This window comes from Chinchilla lanigera, unplaced genomic scaffold (assembly GCF_000276665.1).
Source record: "Chinchilla lanigera isolate Chin_1 unplaced genomic scaffold, ChiLan1.0 scaffold00031, whole genome shotgun sequence".
Classification (NCBI taxonomy): Eukaryota; Metazoa; Chordata; class Mammalia; order Rodentia; family Chinchillidae; genus Chinchilla; species Chinchilla lanigera.
In genome coordinates this window covers 8,922,522-8,928,321 of record NW_004955432.1, presented here as the reverse complement: position 1 = coordinate 8,928,321, position 5,800 = coordinate 8,922,522, and positions in this window count along the sequence as shown.

Genomic DNA, 5,800 nt, shown 5'->3' with positions numbered 1-5,800 from the left:
AACAAACAAAATCATTAGCACGGTTTATAAAGAAGAAATATATACTTACACCATGTGTTAAATAGAATTTAGGACAAATTTGTCAGTGTTTTAGGTTTCTAAAGGTAATTCTTTTGAAATAATGACTCAAAAGTAGTACTCCATCAAAGTGACCTATAATTTAATGAAGTATTAGAGAAATTTAAAGTGTTACCATTTCAAAGGATCTAATTATAAGTCTAAAAGACACTGCAGTTGATTGCTGAAAATGGAATTTGTACAGACTAATTTCAGATCTTCACTGATTTTTAGACCACCAGTCACAGAATAGAAACTAAATGAGTTTTCTGAAGAGTTGTGTCAAGGTTCATGTTGTTTTGATAGTCAAGATACATTTAATTTAAATATAATAGGAAATTTCAAGTAATTGGTCAGCCAGGAGTATGTGAAGTGTTAAAACACCATTAATTTTACACCGTCCTTCTTAGGGAAACTGCGGATACGTTCTGTGGCTTTTGCTGGTTTTGAGTGAAAACAGTCTTCCCTATTCTGAGCTACCAATGTTTGCACCACTCTAAAGACAGGACACAAAGAAGACTGACCTCTGTGAGCATAAAATTCCAACTAGTTTTTGCACTACATTTTTAATTGGGATATGTGTATCTAATCACATTCTGTCCTTCTTGGAAAGTAGTATGTGTTACAAACTAAGGGAGTTACAGGTCATTAGAGTTTTGGCATGTGTCCAATTTTCCATGAGGCGTGTCCTGCTGTACTTCCCAGTCTTCCAAGTGCCCAGGGTAACTCTGTAACTCAAAAGATAATGCCCTGGGCTATTTTACATCCTGTTATACCCTTACACAAAACCTTTGTTGTCAAAGGTCACCTCAGTATAGCTTTTCTTATATCTTTAAGAAGGCTAACAAATATGTCTTATGTAAGTTGTATGCTGTTTTTTAAAAATGGGTCAAATAATGGAAAGTATTTGAACTCTGTGTATCTGCAGAATTTGTGCTTTCATATTAATTTTTATTCCCTGTATCTTTTGCCCAAGAAACTAGGAATAAAACTGACTATTGTGAAATTCTATAATTTTTTTAATTTTCAAAAACCAAAATTAAATTGAAATGGAAATGAAAAGAATCCCTAAAAAGGGAAAAAAGAAACAAGTGAATCACACTCTACATTAGTACGGTAGCATAAATAACCACAGTGAGGAAAGATAAATGCATAAGAAATAATAAATTTCAAACCCAATCATTTTGCAAACCCTACAGAAATACTGGATCTGGGCAACATTTGTCTTTTTTTTTTGTTTGTTTGTTTGGTTTTCTTCCAGTACCAGGAATTGAATTCAAGACCTTGCGCTTGCCAGGCAGGCGCTTTGCCGCTGAGCTAAATCCCCAGCCCCTGGGCAACATTTGTCAATGGATGTTAAAACCATCTGTTGTAAGACTGCTAAGAAACTTTATGCTGAAAGGAGAAGCCTACACTATCTGAGTGCCATTATCATCAGAGTGGAATAAGCAAACATTATACTTCTCATGTTGTGATACCATGGAGAGTGCATCAGCAGCAGCAGCATCTGTATAATACTTTTATCTTCAAAATGAGCTGTAATCTAATTAAGTCTCTGCAAATAAATTACTAGGTATTAAGGAAATCCAAGTGATAAAATTAAATCAAAGGACACTATAAGGGAGCAATCCTCTAAATTCAGAATGTGAGACATTCTCTAAGACTAGTTCTACATGACTAGTCTGCATGACTATTTTCTCTAACTGAATGGGAAAAGGGTATGGCCCTAGAATAAAAGTGACATAGGCACATAGTTAAATAAGACTGGGAGCATCATTTGAATCTATCTGTAACAAGTAACTGAGAAATACACTTTTGATACAGTGCAAAGTTATTTGAACATGGACTGGGTTTTAGATAACGGTAAGGAATTGTTGATTTTACTACATGAAGGTGATATGTAAAACGCAAGTGTCTACCTGAGAAAACGTAACAAAGGCAGTGTTCGTGAAATACATTTTATAATTCAAATTTATTTGACTGTTAGCACCGTGAAACACCTCCAGTCCCCAACCCTGATGTATGTAAAAAATCGTATTTTTAGCATGATTTTTTTGGCTAGAGAGCTTTTAGTTGAGCTTGTTGCCAACTAGTATTTAATTTTCACTTTTGAATATCTCTAAAAAAACTAACAATATAGAATATGTAACTCATTTGTACAAATATATTTTATGGTGTTATGCTATATGTATTAGTAAACATAACGAATTTATAAAATTTGTTCTTGTTTCTGGTATACACATTTGATTAGTTTTGTATTTCTTGTTTGTTTTTGAGATAGGGTTTCACTATGTAGTTCAGGCTAGCCTTGAATTGCAGCACTTGCCCTGCCTCAGCCTCCCAAGTGCTGAGATTACAAGTGTGTGCCACCACACCCTGCTCTGGATTTGTATTCTTATAAATCAGGAATGTGGGTTTGTATATCAGTGAAATTCAACCCTGTGTAGACTGGCCAAGAGATTTAGTATTTTAAAAATAGCTTCAGTGTGAAGATACCAAATTAGAATTGAACCACACACAGTCTATTATCAGTTGTACTTTTTATGATTACATTTATTTATATTACCTATTTAGTTAATGAAAAGCATGAAGCGGGTCTTATTAAATTTCCTGTGGCAATTTCTGTTCTGTGAATTACGATCTCCAAATTATTATAGCAATCACTCCCGTCCCTAGGAACTAGAGATTAAGAAGTAGTGGATACAATGAATTCACAGAGATTGTTATACAATTTTGATCTCTTTAAAATCTCGTATGTTTCATCTCTGGTAATGGATGAAAGTTATACCTATACAGTACATGTTAGGTACTAGAATTAATGAATATAGATGACTTGAACAAACAACTGAATCACTGCTATAGTTTGGATTTGGAATAGCCTCTGAAGGCCCAGGTGGCAAATGTTTTGTCCTAGCATGGTCCTAGAGGGACCTTACAGGTCCTAGAGGGAGGTCTTTATGTAGCAGAAGATGCTCCCCAGCCAGTATACTTCAGTTTGTTAGTTGCTCAGGTAACAGTTCTGGTTACAGTTCCTGTTACTTCTGTCTCTTAAAAATGGCTGGTCATTGTGATATACAGCTGGTCATTATGATGCGTACTGCAAAAACCAATCCACAATTGACAAGGTGTTCTGCCTCTGTACTTTCTGCTTACTTACCCCATATAAGCCCTAGACCACCAGAGAGCAGGGCCTGATATTTTGGTAATGATCCTGATCAGTGCCCATCAACAAATAAATCTGCCTCCAAATCCTGGGTGTCATTTTGGTATTTCTGCTTGCTGTAGCATCTTGTACATCAGCAAGGAAGACCAACTGTGCTGATTTCTTTGGTCACTAGTTGTGGCACTCACAGACAGAACAAGGACCTCTCCAGGTCCTGACGGAAAGACTCACTCTCAAGATTTCTTGAGTCCTCACAGAGGTCTGGAGGAGGATTCCTGGCTTTCCACTTGCGTGGCTCACATTGGACCCCAAAGGGAGAAGTACACAGTCTGTCTGCCTGCTTCCCTGCCTGATTCTGGTAAAACCCCCAGGGCACCCCAGTTAGTGTGTCTGTCAGTCCTTCTCAGATTGAGCAGAAGGGGAGTCTGATCAACTCTCATTAGTCAGGACCTCCCTCAAGGGAAGAGGGTTAGATGTTTAACCTCTGAGTGCCTGTTGAATGCATGTGTGAGTGAGTGGAACAGACAGCGTAAGCCATAGGCTTCCCTGTCTGTGCACCAAGAGTAGAAAGCACTGGTCATGGTGGTTGATTGGGCCCTCATCTGCAGTTTCCTGGTGATTGACATATGGCATAATAGAGGCCTCACACTCTCTTTAGCTAAGTTGCATCTAAGTCCATGAAAAGGCATGGCCAGGTGGGCATCTGAATGGTCTCTATCTGAGGGATACCCACCCTTTGTCTGTTGCACCATCAGCCACACATTAGCCACCTAAAGGGATATGGGATCTTGATAGACTGTTAATTTTGGTTCCCAACCCATACACCATTTTTTGGACTGTTATCGCTGGATGCTACCTGGTTTACATGTCTAGATTTAAAAGATGCCTTCCTCTGCTTGCAAGTTGTTCCCATCAGCCCTTTCAACTGGGAAGATCCTGAGACAAGATGCAACTCACTTGGACTCAATTGCCACAGGGTTTGGGAACTCTCCCACTATTTTTGGGGAAGCCCTAACAACAGATTTGGCTACAGAATAGTCTGTTTCTCTGTCCCTTCCAGCTCCATCATGGTCCCCTGAGAAAGAAAAAAATGAGACTTCAAAATCACAAAATGTTTGTAGGCTGTCAAACTGCTAAAATAGACCTCTTCTGCCTATAAAGCCATTCACAATCTCTGAGCTGCCAATGCCACCACAGTTGTCCTCCGTATACTTTACCTTAGTCTTCTATAACCCACAACTTGCTGGTACACCTCCCTGGACCAAAAGAACACCTTTTTCTACCTTCAATTGGCTCCTGTCAGCCAGACCTTCTTCACCTTTAAATGGAAAGACCCAAGTTGTGGTCTTTTACTTAATCAAGTAAAAAGGCATCTGATGGAGGGCAGAATGACCATTTCTCTCAAATGCTACTGACAGATGAAAGAAGAGGTGGCCTTAGAGTCAGCCATTCTTTTTTCTCCTAAATCACTGAATCTTCTCCATTCTCTATGTGTATGTGTACATAAAGCCCACCTTTTCTTAATCCCACTTCTCCAGCTCCTGTTCCACTTTTCTCCTTCAGTTTTTAGCAATACTTCATCCATCTCAAGGTCTCTCTATCCATTTTTTTCTTGAACCCACTTTGATCATCCTTCCGATGATGCTATTGAAACTTCTCTACCCCAAATCTCTGATAACCATCATGATGCTGACTCTCATGCTCTCATATTATTTGTTTCATAATTTATGCCCCCACCTCCTCTCTTATCACTAAAACTCTTACAAGTTGGTCCTCTAATTTTCTTATTGTTTCTTACTTATTACCTTCTCTGTCTTGTTTTATTCTACTTTGAGGGGAAGTTTCCTGAAGGGTATCTTTCAACTCTTTTACTGAAGTGCTCACTTTCAATATTCTGTTGTATTTTCCCTGGACAGTTAGGTCTCAGCCTAAGGTGAGTTTGTCAGTTTTCTTGATCAGAGAGGGACAGTAGCTATTAGAGTGTGAAGGCAAATGTGGGAGACAGCCTTTAGCAATTAGATCAATTAGAGAGCACTTTCCCAAACTAAAGATCATACAATTCTACTTTGGAAGAATCCTGAGTGCCTAGGCGATCTGATCTAGTGATGTGACTTTCAATACCACTAGTATACTAACAGATCTTAAATTTATATATTAGTGTGGACTCCTCCCAGACTGTCCATCTTACGTGCTTCTGTCTCATGGACTGTGCATGTAGTGTCTTCTCTGCCTAAAAAGGGGATCACTGGGGGCTGGGGATTTAGCTCAGCGGCAAAAGCGCCTGCCCGGCAAGCGCAAGGTCGTGAGTTCGGTTCCCGGTACCGGAGAAAAAAAAAAAAAAAAAAAAAAAAAAAAAAAAGGGATCACTGGGTACTGGCTTACCTTGCTTCTTAATGTCCTCAGGTCTTTATTCTAAAGTTCCTTTCTATACAAGGCCTTTCTTACTCAAATTTTTACCCTGACTCTAGATATTCTCCTTTTTTTTTTTTTGGCTTGAGTATTTATCACTACTATACCATATGTTCTACTTATTTATCTTATGTATTGTTACCATACTAGAATGTAAGAGCCTCAAAGGCA